This window comes from Carlito syrichta, unplaced genomic scaffold, assembly GCF_000164805.1.
Source record: "Carlito syrichta isolate Samal-C Ts95f unplaced genomic scaffold, Tarsius_syrichta-2.0.1 Scaffold302333, whole genome shotgun sequence".
Taxonomy (NCBI): Eukaryota; Metazoa; Chordata; class Mammalia; order Primates; family Tarsiidae; genus Carlito; species Carlito syrichta.
The window spans coordinates 892294-914843 of NW_007246429.1; the positions used below are offsets into that span (position 1 = coordinate 892294).

At 40.0% G+C, this 22550-nt stretch overlaps 1 pseudogene; it reads right to left on the reverse strand.

Moving 5' to 3' along the window:
- Window positions 1–359: 359 nt before the first annotated feature.
- On the reverse strand, window positions 360–22306 carry LOC110595492 (annotated as a pseudogene).
- Window positions 22307–22550: the final 244 nt, after the last annotated feature.

The window sequence follows — 22550 nt, forward strand, 5'->3', positions numbered from 1 at the left end:
TTTTTTTTTATTTTAAAGATATAGGGTACAATTCAGGGTTAGGTATACAAATGTTCATTATGCAGGTATCCTTGTTGATGAGGTGTGCCCTCCCTCCCCTGGCAGTTTCCCTCAACTGCCAGTCCCAACTCCCTTTCCTGGCAGTTTCCCACTAATGCCAATCCCTTTCTTATAGTATTATGATAATTGTTCAAGGTCTGTTTATGAGTGAGAACATATGGTACTCTGTTCTTTGTTTCTGTGATGGATCACTGAGTATGATAGACTCTAAATATATCCAAGTTGCTGCAAAGTGATTTATTCTTATTTATTTATTTTTTTTAAATGTTAGTTCACATCTTTTATTAACTCATACACAATTATTTGTCTTCTGGTTTATTGAAACAATAAGTCATACAACATTTGTCACAAAAATATCTGTCAGCTGGCTTGGTGTCTCAGCCTGTAATCCCACGCTTTGGGAGGCTGAGGTGAGTGGATTGCCTGAGCCTGCGGGTTTGAGATTCGCCTGGGCAACTTGGCGAGACCTCATCTCTACAATAAATCAAAAAATTAGCCGAGTGTGGTAGGGCGCACCTGTAGTTCCAGCTGCTTGGAAGACTGAGGCAGAAGGATCGCCAGAGCCCAGCAGGTTGAGGCTGTGGTGGCTGGGAGCAGCCACTGCACTTCAGTCTGGGTGACGCCAACTCAAAAAAAAGTTGTGAGACGCCAACTCAAAAAAAGAAAAAGAAAAAGATCTGTCAAAGTGGCTGGCCATAAAAATTCCAGCACCTCAACAAAGGCAACTAATTTTGTCATTGTCATGAATTTTATAGTATTTCAGGACAGCCTGCTTAACTTTTTCCTCTTATGCTTATTCTCCTTGAGAGTGGTATAAGAATTCTTTTTCTTAGCACCACCACAGAGTCTCAACCCAAGATGAAGAGTGGATTCCTTTTGAACATTGAAGTCAGATGAAGTATGTCTATCTTTCAATTGCTTCCCAGAAAAGATTAGTCTGCCAGTTAGGAAAAATTCCTTCCTTAATCCTGGATCTTAGCCTTTACATTTTCTGTTGTATCTGAGGGCTCAGCCTTGAGAGTGATGGTTTTTCCTATAAAGGTTGCAAACAATCTGAATTGTGGTGATAGTTACACCTGAGATTCAAAGAAAAGTAGAGATTGGTTAGATCTGGGGACACAGGAGAGGGTGGATGCTTAGGTCATGGACTGAGAGAGGCCAAAGAGCACATATGCAAACCTCATAGATGACAGAATAGGTAATCAGAAGATCAATTTAGAAACATACCTAAAGTAGAAAATTTCCTTTTCACAAATGGCAAACAAATTAAAATTGTATTATAGTAAAAGTATTTTAATGCTTTATTTTTCCTTTATGGTGTCTTTATTTGCATAAAGAAAAACAAAAGGCGAAGAAAAGGTTTTTAAAGAAAAGATTGAGGAACAAGCTGATAAAATAGATGTTTAGAAAAACCATTCATGATATAACCCACCTAGAGAATAAAAATCACATTTTGCCAGTGCATGGATGAGCTGTTGGGACAGTAAAGAAGGCCAGATATAAAAGAATATATGGATCCCTGGGGACAGTTTTGCTTTTTGTATGATCATTGGTGGCCTAATGTCTGATCATTGGTGGCCTAATGTCTGGCTGCTTCTTCTTTATTTTTTTTAAAATATGTGGGGGTATAATTCAGAGTTAGGTATGCAAATGTTTCTTATGTAGGTACCCTTGCTGATGAGGTGTGCGTCCCGCTCCCCTAGCAGTTTCCTACTACTGCCAATCCTGCCATGTCTGGCTTCTAACTAGAGCCAAAGTCTGAAGCTGAGCTAGGTGGGGACTGAGATTACAGACCCCCACGTAAAGCTGAATTTCCCTGGGGGAGAAACTTCTACAACTTTCAGGCAGATAACGGGCAAGAAACTTAACTTGTCTTTGACTCTGGGTGGAACAGAAAAAACAGAAAGAAAAACAAAACTTTTCTCACAATTCCTAAACCTGGGCAGTATTCAAGTGGTCTGGTGGCCAGAATTTACCCTGTAGTGTGGCATCAAAAACCCAAGCTAAAAAAGTAATATAAAGTGGTCTTGGGGTGACAGAGGCTCTTGATGACTGAAAGGAGAAAATACAAATACAAATCTCTCTGGAGAAACACATTTTACATCCAGGAATCAAATAATTTCTACACAAAATATTCAGAGCATGACCTCATATACATGAGTTAGCCTCCATACGAGAATCAGCAAAACAACAAACTACTGAAGCTTATCCATGAGTATGGCAGATATTGAAATTGTTAGAAATGAAATTTGAAATAAACATAATTGAAATGACTTAATTAGTAAAAGGGGGCATTGAAATAAGACAAATAAAAATGTAAAATTTGACGAGGAAGAACTGAAGAGAACCATAATTATAGAATATTTATTCATTAAAAATATAAAATTGGCACTAGAAAATTAATGGGCAGGTTAAATAGAATATTAGGCACAGCAGAAGTAAGAGTTACTAAACTCTAAGATAAATTTGAAGAAATTACAGAGAAAATACACTAAAAAGTCAAAAAATTGAAATTAAAAAATGATATACACAGAGGATAGAGTAAATAACTCTATTGTACTTGTCAGCATTTTAAGAGGAATAAGAGAATGAAAGAGAGAAAATACTTGTGTAGATAATGGTTAAAATATTCTGAAATGCTCAGATTCAGAAAGTTCAGTAAATCCCAAGCAGAATCAATGAAAAGAAATCCACACTGAGACACATTTTAGAGAACCTGCATAACACTGAACACAAATAAATCTTAAAAGCAGTTGATAAAAAAAAATTATCTATAAAACTGATAACTTCTCAGCTGCAGTTACTGAAACCAGAAGACATATTTTTGAAGTGCTAAGATAAAATAATTTTCAAAATAGTATTGTATATGTAGTGACATCATCCATCAAGAACAACTGAGAAAGAGACCTTTTCAACAAACAAAAACTGAATTTACCAATATACCCTCACTAAAGGAATGTGTGGGTGATGTTCTTCAGAAAAGGAATAGAATCCCAGAAGGAAGTTCTGAGAAATGAAAGGAATGTCAAAAAAAAAGTGTAGAAGTGTGGATAAAACTAAGCAGACATTGATTGTAAAATAAATTTACAATATAGTTCAATTTGTGGTGGTATAAAAATCAAGACAAAACTCATCATAGACAACAATGGCATGTGGGGTGAATAGAGTGATTGCCTCAAGACATTTTAATTGCCTTTTATTGTTCAAAAGAAAGATAAACATGCCACTTTACTTTGAACACTGTTAAGTTAAATGGACACGTTAAAATTTTAAGAATACCTAGAATTGCAGAATGTGAAACTTTTAAACTGGCAGAGGAAAATAGGTTGAATGAAATGGGAACTATGAAAACAGCCAATTCAATCTTGGGGAAAAAAAGGACAATAAAAAGAAAACATTAAAAAAAAATAGCAGAACAAATGGAAAGGATGAAACAGGGTGCAATAAATTACTCTAAAAATATCAGTTTTCACAATCAATGTGGGTGAAATACATTTCTGTTATAAGACAAGGATGTTCACATTATATTTTAGAACTGTTGACAAAAGATGCCAAACTCTGCACAATATTTAAAAAGTTTTATTTTGAGCCAAATTTAAATGACCTAAGTCCATGGCACTATCCCCAGGAGGTCCTGAGAATGTGTGCCTGCTTGAACTGTCACTTGGTTATTTAAAATTTTGGAGGACAGAATTTATAAGAAACCATAAATCAACATATATGAGTTTTACACTGGTTTGGTTCAGGAAGGCGGGATATTTCCAAGCAGAGGGCTTGCAGGCTATAGGTGGATTCAAGGATTTTCTGACTGATAATCAGTCAGCTAGAGTTAACTAAAGCTTTATGAGTGATGGTGGACTTCAGGTAAGTGTCTTAACAGGTACCCAGAGTCCCTTAAAGACAGCTTTACAGGGTCATAAAATACTTTGATTTTCTTTTTTTATCTATTGTGGGATGCTATGCCAGAGCCAGGTTGGAAAGTAAACCACATCAAATAATTTTAAAAGCTTTCCTCTCTGGAGCCCTTAGTTAGTAATTTGGCAAGGAAAAGAATAAGGCTAGAGTTTATTGGTCAGTTCAAATGTACTTAGTTATATAGTATTTACAAAAGATTTAACTGTGCCAGGTTTGGTGGCTCAACCTGTAATCCGAGTACTTGGGAGGCCGAGACAAGTGGATTGGCTGAGCCCACAGGTTCGATATCAGCCCAGAAAAATTGGCAAGACCTTGTCTCTATAATAAATGAAAAAAGTAGCTGGGTGTGGTGGCACGTGCCTGTAGTTTCAGTGACTTGGAAGGCTGAGGCGGAAGGATCGCCAGAGTCCAGGTCAATGCTGGGGTGGCCCTGCACTCCAGCCTGGGTAACTGAGTGAGATTCCAACTCAAAAAAAAAAAAAAAAGATGCAACTGAAATGCAAAGGCCTAAAGACATTAAAATAAGTAGACGGAAAAGGAAATTCTAGGGAAAAATCAAAATAGAGTAGACTTTATGTTAAAAGTATTACCAAAGATGGATATTACTAGAGATAAAAAGGTTTATTAAGTTTTTTTCCCCTCTTTTAAAAAAAATTTTTATTTTAAAGATGTAGGATACAATTCAGGTCTAGGTATACAAATGGTCATTGAACAGGCTAAATTTAGTCCTCACTTGGATCCCCACTTCACCTGGTTTGAGGTCAGTTACACTTATTGATGAAGTTTGCCACCCACTCCCTCCCCTGGCAGTTTCCCACTACTGCCAATTCCTTTCTTGTAGTATTATGACAATTGTTCAGGGTCCACTTATGAATGAGAATATGTGGTACTCAATTCTTTGTTTCTGTGATAAATCAATGAGTATTACAGACTCTAAATCCATCCAAGTTGCTGTGAAGTTCATAATTTTGTCCTTCTTTATGACTGTGCAATATTTCATCGTGTATATGTACCACATTTTTGTTATCCAATTCTCTTTCGATGGGCAGCATAGTTGGGTCCAGGTTTTTGCTGTTTCAACAGTGCTGCAATAAACATGCATTGTGTGCAGGTATCTTTGTCATGAAGTGATTAGAGTTCCTCCAGGTATATTCCCAGTCGGGGGATTTTGGGGTCGTATGGAAGGTTGATTTTTAGAACTTTCAGGAATCACCACAATGTTTTCCACAGAGGTTGTACTAGTTTACACTTTCACCAACAGTGTAGAACTGTTCCCTTTTTGCTGCATCCTCTCCAGCATCTGTTGTCTTTTGAGTTTTTGATGATGACCATCCTGACTAATGTTAGGTGTTATCTCAGTGTGATTTTAATTTGCATTTCTTTGATGATTAGTGAGGTTGAGCATTTTTTCATGTATTTGTTTGCTGCTCACGTGTCTTCTTTTCAGTAGTGTCTGTTCATATCTTTTGCCCACTTTTTAATAGGGCTGTTTGTTTTTTTCTTTTTAGCATGTTTGAGCTCCTTATAGATCCTAGATGTTAGACCTTTGTCAGATATATAGTTGGCAAATATGTTTTCTCAGTTTGTGGGTTGTCACTCTGCTCTCTTGATGGTTTCTTTGACTTTGCAGAAGTCTTTCAATTTGATGAGGTCTCACTCGTCTATCTTATCTCTTATGGCATGGGCACTTGGGGTTTTGATCAGGAATTGGTTGCCAGTTCCAATTTCCCTAAGAGTGTCTCCTGCATTTTCTAAGGTCCTTATAGTCTGAGGTCTTACATTTAGGTATTTGATCCATTTAGAATTGATTTTTATGTATAGGGATAGATAGGGGTCTTGTTTCAATCTTCTGCATGTGGTCAACCAGTTTTCCCAGCACCATTTGCTGAATAGGTTCTCCTCTCCCCAGTAGTTTAGTGAAGGCTTTGTCAAAAATGAGTTGGTTGAGAAATTGAAGTTTTGCTTGACTTTCTATCCTATTCCATTGGTCTATATGCCTGTTCTTGTACCAATACCAGACTGTTTTGATTATTGTAGCTTTATAATAAAGTTTAAAGTCTGGAAGTATGATACCTCCTGCTTTGTTACTTTTGCTGAAGATTGTTTCGGCTATTCATGGTTGTTTATATTTCCATATGAATTTCTGTATTGTCATTGCCAGGTCTGAGAAGAATGATGCTGGTAATTTAATGGATATTGCATTAAATCTGTACATTGCCTTGGGTAGGATGGACATCTTAACAATGTTGATTCTTCCAATCCATGAGCATAGAATATTTTTCCATCTGTTTGTGTGATCTCTGATTTTTTTGAGCAGTGCTTTGTAGTTTTCACTGTAAAGGTCTTTCACTTCTCTGGTTAGGATGATGCCAAGGTATTTCATTTTTTGTGTGGCTATTGTGAATGAGATTGTGCTTTTTATTTGGTTCTCTGCTTATTTGTTGTTGGTGTATAAGAATCTGACTGTCTTTTCCACATTTATTTTGTACCCTGAGATTTTGCCAAAGTCCTTTATCAGTACAAGAAGGTTTCTGACAGATTCTCTTAGATTTTTGAGGTATAGAATCATATCCTCAGCAAAGAGGGATAATGTGACTTCCTCTTTTCCTATTTGTATACCCCTGATTTCCTTTTCTTGTCTGATTCCTCTAACTAGGAATTCCAACACTATGTTGAACAAGAGGGGTGAAAGTTGGCAGCATTGTCTTATTCTGATTTTTAGGGCAAATGCTTCCAATTCTTGTCCATTTAGCAATATGCTGGCTGTGGGTTTATTATAGATGGTGTCTACTATTTTGAGGTATGCTCCATCTATGTCTAGGTGTTCAAGGGTTTTTAGCAAGAAGGGATGCTGGGTTTTATCAAAAGCTTTTTCTGTGTCTAATGATAAAATCATGTGACTCATATTTTTACATCTGTTGATGTATTTAATTACATTTATGGTCTTGCAAATGTTGAATCAGCCCTGCATTCCAGGGGTGAAGTCTACTTGGTCCTGGTGGATGATTTTTGAGATGTGCTGTTGGATCCAATTTACTAGAATCTTGTTGAGTATTCTTGCATCTATTTTCATCAGGGTTATTGGCCTGAAGCTCTCTTTCTTTGTTGGATCTTTACCCAATTTGATTATCAGTGTGATGTTAGCTTCATAAAATGATTTGGGGAGAGTTCTAGCTTTCTCAATTGCTTGGAATACTTTCAATAGGATTGGTGTTAGTTCTTCCTTGTATGTTTTGCAGAACGCCACTGGACAGCCATCTGGTCCAGGACATTTTTTGAGGAGTTAGTTTTCTTATGATGGAGTCAACTTCCTGGGTTGTTATTGGTCTATTTAATGTTTTAGTTTCTTCTATTTTCAACCTTGGGAGGTTGTGTGATGTCAGAAATTCCTCCATTTCATTTAGGTTTTGAACTTGTTTCCATACAGGCGTACATAATAATCTCTGATAATTTTTTGTGATTCTTCAGAGTCTTTTGTGATTTGATCTTTTGCATTTCTGATTGTGTTGATTTGGGCTTTTTCTCTTTTTCGTGGTCAGTCTGGCTAAGGGGTCCATCAATCTTGTTTATCTTTTCAAAGAAACAACTTTTTGCTTAATTGATTTTTTCCATGATATTTTTGTGTTTTATGTCCTGTATTTGGGCGTTTACTTTGGTGGATTATTTTCCTTTATCTGGATTCTTCTGCTGAAATTAGGGTTTTGGTGGCCTTGTCTTTCTAGCACTCTCAGGTGATTTGCTAGGCTGTTAAATTGTGATCTTTCCATTTTCTTGATGTCTGTTTATAAAGAAATGAATTCCCTTCTCTGTACTGTTTTCATGACATCCAGAGGTGCTGATAGGATGTGTCCTTGTTTTCTTTTTTTTTTGAGTTGGAGTTTCACTCTGTCACCCAGACTGGAGTGCGGTGGCTGCTCCCGGCCACCGCAGCCTTGACCTGCTGGGCTCTGGCGATCCTTCCGCCTCAACCTTCCAAGTAGCTGGAACTACAGGTGTGCACTCTCACACCCAGCTAATTTTTTGATTTATTGTAGAGATGAGGTCTCACCAAGTTGGCCAGGCGGGTCTTGAATCCATGGGCTCAGGCAATCTACTCACCTCAGCCTTCCAAGGCGCAGGATTACAGGCTGAGCCACTGAGCCCGGTTGTGTCCTTGTTTTCATTTGTTTCCAGAAATCTTTTAATTTCTGCTTTGATTTCTGTGTTGACCCAGGAGTTCTTCAGCATCATGCTGTTTAGTGTCCATGTCTTTGTGGGTTTTGGGTAGCTTAGTTGGTGTTTATTTTTTTATTTTTATTTTTTTGAGTTGGAATCTCACTCTGTCACTCAGACTGGAGTGCAGTGGCCGCTCCCGGCCACCGCAGCCTTGCCTGCTGGCCTCCGGTGATCCTTCCGCCTCAGCCTTCCAAGTAGCTGGAACTACAGGCACGCACTACCACGCCCAGCTGATTTTTGATTTATTGTAGAGATGAGGTCTCGCCAAGTTGGTCAGGTGGGTCTCAAACCCTTGGGCTCAGGCAATCTGCTCACCTCGGCCTCCCAAGGTGCTGGGATTACAGGCTGAGCCACCGAGCCCAGCCAGTGTTTGTTTTTATTTCACTGTGGTCTGAGAAAGTATGTGGCAGTATTTCAATCTTATGAAATTCATTTATCCTTGATTTATATCTGAGGATGTGGTCAATCTTGGAATAGGTTCCATGTGATGATGAGTAGAATGTATATGCCATGGTTATTGGGTGGAGTGTTCTGTAGGTATCTATTAAGTTCATTTGGTCAAGCATCAAGTTGAGGTTCCAGATCTCCTTGTTGCCTTGATGATCTATCTAGGGTTGTTAGGGGGTATTTAAGTCCCTATCTATGATAGTGTTTTTGTCAATGTCTTTTTTAAGTTTACCTAGAAGCTACTTTGTAAAGGTTGGTGCTCCTATGTTGGGTGCATATATGTTTAGGATAGATATTTCTTGTTGATAGTTTTAACTTTTACCATTATGTAGTGACCTTCTGTATCTTTTTAAATTTTTGATAACTTAAAGGGTATTTCATCTGATATTAAAATTGCAACTCCTGCTTTCTTTTGTGTTCAGTTTGCCAGAGAAATTGTTTTCCATCCTGTGGTTAAGAAACTATCTGCATATCACAGTATCCACCGACAGGTGGATGAGCCCTCTGGAGCCCACTTCTCACCACCCTACAATTTGTCCATGTGGTGGGGCATATGTATACCCCCTGAAAGCAAAATGGGATAAGAGAAAGAAAAAGAATGGAAAAAGGAAGAAGGGAGATGAAAGGAAGATGAAGAGAGAAGAGAAGTAGAAGGAAAACAGGCACATCAACTAATGAATAAACAGAGAAACAAAAAAACAAAAACATAGAAACAAACAAATATATACATAACAAAAACCCTTGATGATGCACTTGCTCTTAAAAATACCCATAGGCAAACAGAGACTTAAAAACACCAAAAAAAAAAAAAAAACAAAACCCAACAAAAAACCCCAAAACAAAACACACACACGCACACACACAAAAACAAGCACTAAAACATAAACAAAAATGAGGGGAAGAAAGCGCTCCCTCTGTGGCCACTCTGGAACTTCAGATTCTGTTCCCAAGCTACGGGGGGCCAGCCCCTGCAGAGAGATTTAGAGGGTCCCTGAAAGGTGGGGCAGCATCGCGATTATTCTGGAGAAATAAAGAGAAAGAAAGAGAAGGGAGGAGAAAGAAAGACTGGACTCTGTCTAGTGCAGAAGCTGATTTAATGGGGCAAACCGTAAACCTTTTATCCTAAAGTTTCACAGGCAAGATCACAAGATTTTCACTTGAACACAAAGCCAGGTGGATGAGGGGCATCCCCCCACCCACAGGCTGTTTCCTCAAACATGAGGAAGGACAATCTCAATGTTATTTCACTGTTCCTTATGCTTGGTTAATGTTCCTCACAAACAATACAACAATTCTAACATCATAATATTCTAATAATCAATAACTTCTAAAACTTATGCATTTCCAATACCTAATGACTGACTTAAATCCTAATACCTTTCTATTCTGTGCTAATTTTACCTGTACTATAAAAAACTCTTAATTATAGCTCAAACCAGTTCCTAAAGAATGTGGCCCAGTCCAAAGATCATGCTGGGCTGTTTCCAAGAACAATTGATTATAATCTCTTAATAAAATGTCTATTCTAAAATCCTATGTATCTATCTTAATTTCTATAAAAGTTTCTAATTCCTAATCCTAATATATAAAGCTGATCATCAGCAATAAAGCTTCTGAAATAAAACTCTAATACAAACTGCAATTGTACTAAAGCCAAAACTGCAATTAGTAGAAAGTGGGAACAATGAAATTTCTAAAGTTAGCTGTATTCTTATAAAACCTTAAAGTATCATGTTTGATCATGCTTGAACTAACATAATTCCCTCACGTAGCAGGACCTATTCTACAATACTTTCTATGAATAAAATAAATTCAGTTTCTATTATAAGTAGAAAAAAATCTACACTAATTGTAACTAAAGAACCAGTTTAAAAGAGTGCAGCCCAGCCCAAAGTGGATGTTGGGCCCTTAGGAATGTGGCCCAGTCCAAAGTTCATGCTGGGTCATTTCTGGTAACTCTAGATAATCATCTATACCATCTAAAGCTGAAACAGCTCTCTAAATGTATATACTAATTCTACAAATATACTTTTAAATCTTATAAAGAAGCTTGTATCATATATAAGTCTTCCAAATGTGACCTGAGTTTGAACTGTGTTAAGTTTAAAGCTGAAACCACAGTCTGTGAGAAACAGGAACAATGGATCCCTAGAGTCAGCCATGCCTGTCATATTCTCAGAACTTCATGCTTAGATCATCAAAGTCCCTGCTAGTGGGTCATGCCAAACAACAAAGAAGGGAGGAGGGAATGGGCCTTCAGCTCCTGAACGCAACCTGGTAGTCTCAGGGTCCGCAGCCCGCCTGGATCCCTAATGCTCAGGCAGGCCTCCACAGCCGGCTCCTGACACCAAGCACCCATGCCACTTCTGACTACAGCTGTGGTAGGATGAGGGCTGTGGTCTCCAGCCCCTCCCTTCGGCCCAAGCCAATGGGGTTTCTCAGATGCCCCAAGGGCTGCTGTGGAAGGAGGGTGAATCAGATCTGGACTCACTCAGCTCATCCACTGTTGTTGCTGTTGCTGCCACCAAGGCTCCCACTTAGATTAGATGTGTCCATGCCTGGTTCAGTGTGAGGGTGGGGTGTCTATCTCTCTGTATTCACTCCTGAAGTTTCCTTTCTGGGTCTGTGATGGTTGATTCCAGAGGGATATGCAGATTGTCTCTGGTCTCAGGTTGGAGGCTGAAAAGAGCCTACAGGCCAACACATATCTCTGCCCAGTCCCAATACAGACACAATGGCAGTGATCAGTGGGTATCTCCTCACCTGTCACTTGTGCCAGCAGGGCTCGGTTCCATATTTCCTCATCATGCCTTCCACACGGTTCCCACTGCTAGTGCCCAGCCTGCTGCTGCAGGTGGTGACACGAGCCAGGTGCCAGGTGCTAAGAAACAACTGACCTCCGCTGCTTTCTCCCGTAAGACCTCCCGAGAATGACTGATGATGCTGCATGCCGGGGGCTCCAATCTCAGGGTAGTGGAGGGTTGCAGCTGCCTCCAGAGGGGAGTTCCAGGGTGCTTGATGTCAATTCTCCCCACAGATGGACTTTTACTCACTCAACTGCACTCATCCACTCACTCGGACTGTCTTTATGGACATTCACCTTTACAGAGACGTCTACACTCCCACTTATTCTGTGGCCATCTTGCCTCCTCTTCCTAGTTAGTCTTTTCAACTTAGCTTCTTGATTAGATTACTGATTTCAGGATGGAGTCCTTTAATCCATAGGCAAGAAAGTATTTTCAGTTTCCAGGGTCTAATATTTTAAAACGTGAAGAGCATACATAACTGGAAGGAAGTCCATACAGATCTTTAGATGAAGAATTCCATTTTTACATTGAATCCTGGGTCCCCCAAAAGAGGGAAGCTTCATGCTTCCACATGTATTTCCACACTGTACCTCACTACAAAGTCATTTCTCTAAGTGTTTAAATCATGCCTTTCTTATATAAATGTGCAAAGAAATGAGTAGCTCCCTATAGTGATGAACATTCTCTGTAAACAACTGCTGTTGGCCACCTCCAAACTGCAACTCTTGATAGTAACTCACCAACCATTTTTAGGATATGGACTGGGTGAGGGTGGATGGATGGAGAGGGAGAGGCACAGCACCACCAGAGTTGGCAAGCTGGAGGTGTGTGCTGGGAACCCAGAGATCCGAGTAAATGCAAAGAATTGCAACACACAGAGGTGAGAGAAGAAAAGATTTATTTAAGAAAAGTTCACCCCCCACAGACAGGGAGTGGGCCTACACTCTAGGTGAGTGTGGCATTGTAGCCCCCCAAAGCCCTGGCTTAAATCCTTTTCTTGGAGATGTTGCACGTGACTGCCATGACTTCTTTATTGACCACCTGTGGATGTCTTGGAGAATCTGTGACACAGAGACCCATTAATGTTCCCCCACATTATCATAGCCCCTAGAGAAGGGTGTGACAAGGATTCTAATTCTCTTGCACCTTCCCAAATGACATTTCTTAGACCTAATAGAGGGTGCACCTCCCCTTATCTCCTATGCATTCCCAGTGGGTAGCTTCAGGGGATCCTTGGCTTTCCTGTAGATAGGGCCCATTCTACCTGAAGATAGAATCCTCACCTGTTCTCCCTCTGAGTGGTCACAACTTTTGTAATTACCAGTTTCATGACTTTTACAATCCTTGCCCAATGCGTGATGTCTTAGGTCTTGTAAATTCCCTTTACTCTAGGCAAACTTGATTGATGCTATGAGATATCTCTGATGCCTGGCACCAGGGCGTTTGTTCCTGAAGAGGCAAAGTCGGCAAAGTTAATTTTACTTAAAGTGTGCATTTCTCCAAAAGCATAGCTTCTACTTTCTCATCATTGTATTAAGGTTTAGGAAGAAGAGTAAAGAAAAATGCATTTCTTGCTCTCGGCCTGTCCTTTCAACCATCACACACACAAAGGTCAAGTGCTCCTTCTTTCTTTTTTTTTTTTCTGAGTTGGAGTCTCACTCCGTCACCCAGACTGGAGTGCAGTGGCATGCTCCCGGCCTCTGCAGCCTCAACCTGCTGGGCTCCAGTGATCCTCCCGCCTCAGCCTTCCAAGTAACTGGAACTACAGGTGCTCACTACCATGCCCAGCTAATTTTTGATTTATTGTAGAGATGAGATCTTGCCAAATTACCTGGGTGGGTCTCAAACCCGCAGGCTCAGACAATCCACTTACCTTGGCCTCCCACAGCACTGGGATTACAGGCTGAGCCACCGAGCCTGGCCCAAGTGCTCTTTCAAAGTGAAAAGTAATCTTTGGTAACCCCAAAAGCCAAAAAGATCTGGTAACACAATATAAAAGAGAGTAGAGTTTTAGACCTGAGAGGAAATTGTCCATAAATTTACAAACTCTACAGGAAGACCCCCAAAAGGGAGTGAGTGGTGCCTTTTTCTGAGTTATTAGAAGGCATCTATAGATCCTTTCTTGTGGTACTAAAGATAGCAAAGAGGAAGGAGGAACTTGAATATTAACTTTTAATTAAGGTAATTTCTGCTCATAGAGCTCTTTAAAAACATATCTTTCCGAATCTCTTATCAGATTTTAGCCAAGACAGACAAATGATTTTTCTGGCTGTTGATTTTTTTTTTTTCCACCTAAGTTACCTTCCTAAGTGAGTTACCAAAACCAATAAGGCTTCACCAAGGTTATTACTTAACCAAGGACACACAGGACATCTCCAAAGAGGTTCAAAGTGATGCCGGGTGGGATGTGGAGCAAAACCCGTGGATTCTTTGGCTTGTTTCTAAAATGAAGTTTATAGCAGTCGGCAAAGTTTTTTAACAAAGTTTAATAATGAGAAAAGAGAGAAGAAGGAAGAAGAAAGATTCATGGGAGAAAGATCTGCCATGGGCAAGTTTTTCAAAGAAGAAAAACTGCACTTTTGCTCTCAACTGAAAACTAGATATAGCTACCTAGTTATTGATATGCTAATGGTAGAGTTCAGGTAACAGGCTCCAGAGAGATTGACATTTCTGGGCTCCTGATAGGAGGGGATAAGGGGAGGGGTCTTTTCCTGACCACATTGTTTCCCACAGGAGAACTGCCAGATGTTTCCAATCCACAAGCTCCTCAATCCACAAGGTGGTCTTATTATCATCTCTATGGCTTTGGCCAGTTAAGGGGTGGTCTTTGGCCTTCCACCTGAAAGATTCTTAGAGATTATTATGCTAAACCATGAATTGAAAGGTTGGGTTCTCCTAGCCTTGCATCTGATGGACTTTTCTTTTGATTTGCTGAGGGGGTGGGGTAGACTGCCAGCTTGGATTGCAGTAAAAGACAATTTTTAAAATGTCTGAACACTACCTAAAACTTACCTATGGGAAATTTATCTATGTGTAACCTGTGCTAGCTACCCTTCCTCAAATCCACAACCACCCCAGGAACAGCTCAAAGAAAGAAAACTTCTGCTAGCCACAGATAAAGTACAACTCACATTTTCATCTGATAATATCTTCCAGAATTTCAACTATGCAAGAAGGCCCAAAAGCCCCTTGTGCCCCCACAGATATAAAGAGACAGGAAATCAAAAGCTGTTCATGGAAAGGAAAAGAATCAATAACAAATGAGTTCCCCCAAAACTCAAGAATCACACAAATACTTTAAATCAAATAGAACTGATCCATCACCAAAAATTGAACCTGGGTTGTAACAATGAAAGCATGGAATCTTAACCACTGGACCATGAGGTGAAATGCTTATTTATTTATCATTTATTAGCAGGCAGTCTGAGCATTTAAAGAATCTTAACTTGTTTTACATCTGATCTCAGCTGGAATGCTGCTTAGCTAATTCCCTGGATGTTAGCATTTCAGAGACATAAGATTTACATCTCCAGGGGACTTCAGAGCATTAAAAGGATATTGTCTGATGCTGGATAAATAAATTATCAGTGTCATGGATTAGTCCTTGTTTAGAAAAAAACAATTGGTTGGATCTGCATTCTTATAATCGAAATAGTTTTATTCTTGTTCTGTAGTTGTTTTGTTTGTTCCCATTCTTTCAAATTTAAATATATTTCCCTTTTTTTGATGCATTGTGGAATTCTGAAAAATCTCTGCCTAAGAAGCTTATGGGAGAGGACCTGAAGATGGTGATGGCATAGATGGATCTGTGAGACTCTCCGAATGTGAGTTCCCAGAAAGACCCTTACTTTTCTTCCTGCACCCCCCCGCCCACCACCAGCCTCACTGGTTCAAGGCCTGGGGAACTTTGGTCTCACGCAGGGCCAGATATTGCGGCCCAACCGTGGCTACTCCACTATATGTGATTCCGGCTGGCTGGGGAATCTGGAATCCCGAATACCAGCTCCCTCCCTGACTGCATCGTCACGACCAGTACCCAGCACCATCCTGCCGGTCACCCAGGGAGACTTTGGGCGCCTGCCCCTCAGAGATACCGGTTCTATTTCTGGATGAAGTGCCCTGTGAGGGACCCAGAGCCACCACCTGCCCTCTGGAGCTTTGGAGATCTGAAGCCCTGGGCCCACCCTGGCTGAGGCACTCAGCGTGCGACCGCAAGCCTGTGTAAGGGAGCAGAACCCCAAGCTGGTGTAAGGTGCCAATCAGAGGCTTCCAGCTCCAGAGGAGGGAATGCCCTACCCTCTCCTCCACCCCAGCCTGCTGGTGGCACCCAGAACCAGCACTCAGCTGTGCAGCTGGTCCCGCCTAGAGACCCACAGGAGCATCCCTAAAAGTGAAAGTAAAACTACCACCTCTGCCATTTCCAAGGCATATTTACATCACATCGCCCTGCCCACCTATCAGAGGCTCCACCTCAGTTCCCACGCTGATGTTGTTAAACAGGAGACAAAGCCCCTCCCCTACACTGAATAGAGACCAGTGTCACAGATCTCCCAGGCAGGAGGCTAGCTGCCTGCAACAAAAACAGAGGGGAGAGGTTGGAGATTAAAGCTCAAGGAACTTTATCCACTAAGGGATGAGAGAAAAATCTACATAAATGAAGAAAAAACAAAAGAAGAATATGGGTCTTTCCCAGACTCCTGGGAGGGCAGACACTGAGAAAACTGACCTTGGAAGGCAAACAATGAAGAGCCCCCAGAATGACTGGTCTCCAGCTACAAACGTAGATATCAAGACATTAATGGAGAGATTAAAAAGAATTGAGGAGAATCAAGAAGAAACTAGAAAGGAGCTGATATCTGAGATAACAGTAATAAAGAATACTGTGAAAGAAATAAATAACAAACTGATAAGCATGGAAAGCAGAATTACCCAAGCAGAAGAAAGAATCTCAGAACTTGAGGACCAAAATATAGAACTAAACCAAACTCTCAAAAACACAGAAAACAAGCTCAAAAAGACAGAAAAAAACCTTTAAGAGATGAGTGATCACTTCAAGAGACAGAACCTAGAGTAATTGGGCTTCCTGAGGCAGAAAGAGAGACAGAGACCACACTGGAACAAACCTTCCATGAGATCATTCAAGAAAACTTCCCTTATCTAATCAATGATGCAAAAACTCAAACACAAGAGATTCAGAAAAGCCCTGCAAGTTAACAAATGAGAAAACCAACTCCTAGACACATAATAATTAGCCTAAACAAAGTAGACATAAAAGAAAAAATCCTAAAGGCAGCAAGAGAAAAAGGCCAGATCACCTACCAGGGAAAACCAACAAGAATAGCAGCAGATTTATCTACAGAAACCCTGCAGGCTAGGAGAGCTTGGAGCCCTATCTTCAAAGTCATAAAAGATAAACAATTTCAACCAAGAATAACCTACCAGACCAGATTAAGTTTTATCAGTGAGGGAGAATTAAAACCTTTCCCAGATATCCAATCCCTAAGAACTTACACTGCCACCAAACCACCTCTACATGAAACACTTAAGAAAGTACTAAACACAGAAGAAAAGGGGGAAAAAAGAACAACGTTCTTCACAAGAGTACAGGAAAAAGAATAAAATACACATGAACCAACCCCCAAAACAAAAGAATGACAATAAACCAAGTGGAAGAACAACTCTATAAAAACTCAACTCTATGATAAGGACGAACTCTCACGTTTTGAAAATTAGCCTGAACGTGAAGGGACAAAATGCACCACTGAAAAGACATAGAATGGCAAAATGGATAAAATATCACCAGGCAACAATATACTGCCTTCAAGAGACCCATCTCACTAGAAAGGACATGCATAGACTCAAAGTAAGAGGATGGGAAACAAATTTCCAAGCAAATGGAACACAAAAGAAAGGAGGAGTTGTGATCGTAATTTCAGACAAAATACCATTTAAGCTATCAAAAATTAAAAAAGATACAGAGGGCCACTACATAATGATAGAAGTTTCACTCCATCAACAAGAAATATCTATACTAAACATATATTCACCTAACATAGGTGCACCAACTTTTATAAAGCAACTCCTAGGAAAACTAAAGAAAGATATTGACTCTAACACCATCATAACTGGGGACTTTAATACCCCACTCACAACCCTAGACAGATCATCAGGACAAAAAAATCAGCAATGAGATCCGGAACCTCAATGTGACTCTGGACCAAATGGACTTAACTGATACCTACAGAACACTCCATCCAAAGACCAGAGAATACACATTCTACTCATCACCACATGGAACATATTCCAAGATTGACCACATAATTGGCCATAAATCAAGCATAAGCAAATTTAAAAGGACCGAAATTCTACCATGCACCTTCTTGGACCACAGTGGAATAAAAATAAACATTAACACCAACAAGGTCCCCCCAAAATCCACAAAGACATGGTCACTAAACAGCATGATGTTAAACAACTCCTGGGTCAATGATGAAATCAAAACAGAGATCAAAAGATACCTGGAAACAAATGAGAATGAAGAAACATCTTACCAAAATCTCTGGGACACCTTAAAAACTGTAGTAAGAGGGGAATTTATATCCCTACAAACACACATGAAGAAAATGGAAGGAGCCCAAATTAACAGCCTAACCAGCCACCTAAGGAAGCTGGAAAAGCAAGATCACAAAAACCCTAATTTCAGCAGAAGAATCCAGATCACCAGAATAAAAGCCCAAATCCAGGACATAGAAGACAAAAACACAATACAAAAAATCAATGAAACGAAAAGCTGGTTCTTCAAAAGGATGAACAAGATCAATGGTCCCGTAGCTAGACTGACCAAGAAAAAGAAAGAAAGAACCCAAATAAGCACAATCAGAAACACAAAAGATGAAGTTACATCTGACCCTGAAGAAATACAAAAGATCATCAGAGACTACTATGTACACTTGTATGGAAACAAACTTGAAAACCTCAATGAAATGGAGGACTTTCTGTCATCACACAACCTACCTAGGTTGAAACAAGAAGAAATTGAGACTCTAAATAGACCAATAACAATCAAGGAAATTGACTATGTAATAAGAAAACTACCTACAAAAAAAAAAGCCCTGGACCAGATGGCTTTCCAGCAGAATTCTACAAGACATTTAAGGAGGAACTGATTCCAATCCTAATGAAGCTATTTCAAGCGATTGAGAAGGATGGAACGCTCCCCAAATCATATCATGAGGCTAACATCACATTGATACCCAAGCCAGGTAAAGATCCAACAAAAAAAGAGAACTACAGGCCAATATCTTTGATGAACATAGATGCTAAAATTTTCAACAAGATCCTAGCAAACTGGATTCAACAACACATCTCAAAAATCATCCATTATGACCAAGTAGGCTTCATCCCTGGGATGCAGGCCTGGTTCAACATTCGTAAAACAATAAATGTAATTAAATACATCAACAGATGTAAAAACAAAAACCACATGATTATATCATTAGATGCAGAAAAAGCTTTTGATAAAATCCAGCACCACTTCTTGATAAAAACCCTTGAACATCTAGGCATACAGGGAACATTCCTCAAAGTAGTAAAAGCCATCTATGAGAAACCCATAGCCAGCATACTCCTAAATTTCCCCTGAAAACTGGAACAAGACAAGGATGCCCACTCTTACCCCTCCTGTTCAATATAGTACTGGAAGTCCCGGCTAGAGCAATCAGAGAAGAGAAGGCAGTCAGGGGTATCCGAATAGGAAAAGAGGAAGTCAAACTATCTCTCTTTGCAGATGACATGACAATGTACCTTGAAAACCCAAGAGAATCTGTCAAAAACCTCCTTACACTGATAAAGACCTTCGTCAAACTCTCAGGATATAAAATAAATGTGCAAAAGACAATCGCATTTCTTTATACCAATAATAAACAAACAGAAACCCAAATAAGAAGCACAATTTCATTCACAATAGCCACAAAAAAAATGAAATACCTTGGCATCTTCCTAACCAGAGACGTGAAAGACCGTTACAATGAAAACTACAAAACTCTGCTCAAAGAAATCAAAGATGACACAGACAAGTTGAAAAATATCCCATGCTCATGGATTGGAAGAATCAACATTGTGAAGATGTCCATCTTACCTAAGGCAATCTACAGATTCAATGCAATACCTATCAAATTACCAGCAACATTCTTCTCAGACCTAGAAAAAACAACACAGCAATTCATATGGAAACACAAATGACCAAGAATAGCCAGAACAATCCTCAGCAAAAAAGAACAAAGCAGGTGGTATCACATTGTCAGACTTTAAACTTTACTATAAAGCTACAATCATCAAAACAGCTTGGTATTGGTATAGGAACAGGCATATAGATCAATGGAATAGAATTGAGATCCCAGAAGCAAAACCTCAATTTCTCAACCAACTCATCTTCGACAAATCCTCCACCACCTATCACTGGGGAGAGGAGAACCTATTCAGTAAATGGTGCTAGGAAAACTGGCTGACCACATGCAGAAGACTGAAACAGGACCCCTATCTATCCCCATACACAAAAATAAACTCCAAATGGATCAGAGACCTAAATATAAAACCTCAAACCATAAGAGCCTTAGAAAATGTAGGACACACCATTATGGAAATTGGAACTGGCATCCAGTTCCTGAACAAAACTCAAAACCCACAGGCCACAAGGGATAAGATAGACAAGTGGGACCTCATTAAACTGAAAAGCTTCCGCAAAGCCAAAGAAACCATCAAGAGAGCAGGGAGACAGCCTACAGACTGGGAAAAAGTATGCCAACTCCAGATCTGACAAAGGTTTAACATCTTGGATCTACAAGGAACTCAAACGTGCTGAAAAGAAAAAAACAAACAACTCCATTATAAAATGGGCAAAAGATATGAACAGACACTTCACAAAGGAAAACATCCGAGCAGCCAACAGACACATGAAGAAATGCTCAACCTCACTAATCATCAGGGAGATGCAAATCAAAACCACACTGAGATACCACCTAACTCCAGTCAGAATGGCAATTATCAATAACTCAGAAAATAATAGTTGTTGGAGAGGGTGTGGTGAAAAGGGAACACTCCTACACTGTTGGTGGGAGTGTAAACTAGTGCAACCTCTGTGGAAAGCAGTGTGGCGATTCCTAGAAGCTCTAAACATTAACCTCCCATATGACCCTGCAATCCCCCTACTGGGAATATACCCTGATCTTCAAATCACTCTATTAAAAAGATACCTGCACACGAATGTTTATTGCAGTATTGTTCACAATAGCAAGAACCGGAAACCAACCACGCTGCCCATCAAAAGAGGACTGGATTAAAAAATGTGGTACATATATACGATGGAATACTATGCAACCATAAAAAAGAACAAAATCATGAATTTCGCAGCAACCTGGATGGAGCTAGAGTCTATAATACTGAGTGACCTCTCACAGAAACAAAGATCTGAGTATCACATATTCTCACTCATATAGTGGACCTTGATCATCCAACGCACTACCATAAGAAAATGACTTGACAGTGGTGGGAAACTATGGGGGGCTGGGACTAATGGTAGTAAACATCTGTTTGGGGACGGGAAGACACCTGTTATCAACAAGGGGGCCTGAATGAAGCATATTTGTATACCTAACCCTTAACTGTACCCCACAATATCAAAATAAAAAATATTGATTAAAAAAAAAAAGAAATTTATGGGAGCCAACATTTGTTATGGGACGAGTTTGGATTACAGGGGTAGAAGGAGAAGGAGCAGTTAGAGATGAAGGGCGAAAGCCTGAAGTCTTTTATAATTTAGAAATAGTTTCAAATATTCTTTTTAAAAAAAATCTCTTGAATGGAGACAATTTCTCTTTCAAGGTTTTTTTTTTTTTTTAGAAGTTTCTGTGTGTCATTAAAAGTAAGTCTCTTAATCAATTTGGTTCTAAAAGTGACTTTTTCCAATTGTGCACAAAAATACATTATTTTAAGTATTTCAGATGATCCGTGTTAGGGTACAGACGGACAGGGTGAGGGTCGAGAGGCACAGGGAGGCGTGCAGCACTGCCGGGGCTGGCAAGTCGGAGGTGCGCGCTGGCAACCCAGAGATCGAGTAAATTGCAAAGAATTGCAACACACAGAGGTGAGAGAAGAAAAGATTTAAGAAGAGTTCACCCCCCACAGACAGGGAGTGGGCCTACACTCTAGGCGAGTGTGGCCTCGTAGCCCCCCAGAGTCCTGGCTTAAATCCTTCTCTTGGAGATGTTGCACGTGACTGCTGTGACTGCTGTGACTGCTGTGACTTCCTTATCGACCGCCTGTGGATGTCTTGGAGAACCTGTGACACAGAGACCCATTAATGTTCCCCCACATTATCATAGCCCCTAGAGAAGGGTGTGACAAGGATTCTAATTCTCCTGCACCTTCCCAAAGGACATTCCTTAGACCTGATGGAGGGTCTACCTCCCCTTATCTCCTAGGCATTCCCAATAAGTAGCTTTGGGGGATCCTTGGTTTCCCTGTAGGTAGTGCCCAATTTACTGGAAGATCGAATCCCCACCTGCTCCCCCTCTGAGTGGTCATAGCTTTTGTAATTACAAGTTTCATGACTTTTACAATCCTTGCCCAATGCATGATGTCTTAGACCTTGTAAATTCCCTTTACTCTAGGCAAGCTTGATTGCCACTATGAGATACCTGATACCTGAAAGTCTGTTTCTGAAAAGACAAAGTTGGTAAAGTTAATTATACCTAAAATGTGCATTTCTCCAAAAGCACAGCTTCTATTTTCTCATCATTGTGTCGGGGTTTAAGAACAAGATGAAAAATGACTTCCCACTCTCGGTTTGTCCTTTCAATCCCCATTTTCGGTCATGTTGCTTATGGTCTTTCTGGACTAGGCAGGTCCCTTCTCTTAGATATTTAGAAGTGAACATCTCATAAAGGTTATACAAAAATTCAGCTGATGTTTCTAAAGGCAGTTGTTTCTTAAAAGAGTACTCAGGTTTTGAAGTTTGACTTCTCATAATATAGAAGCTCTTCAATTGTGACCAAGGACAAAAATGTGTTTTGGGTCAAAATGGGCCGCTTACCCACTCTAGCATCACCC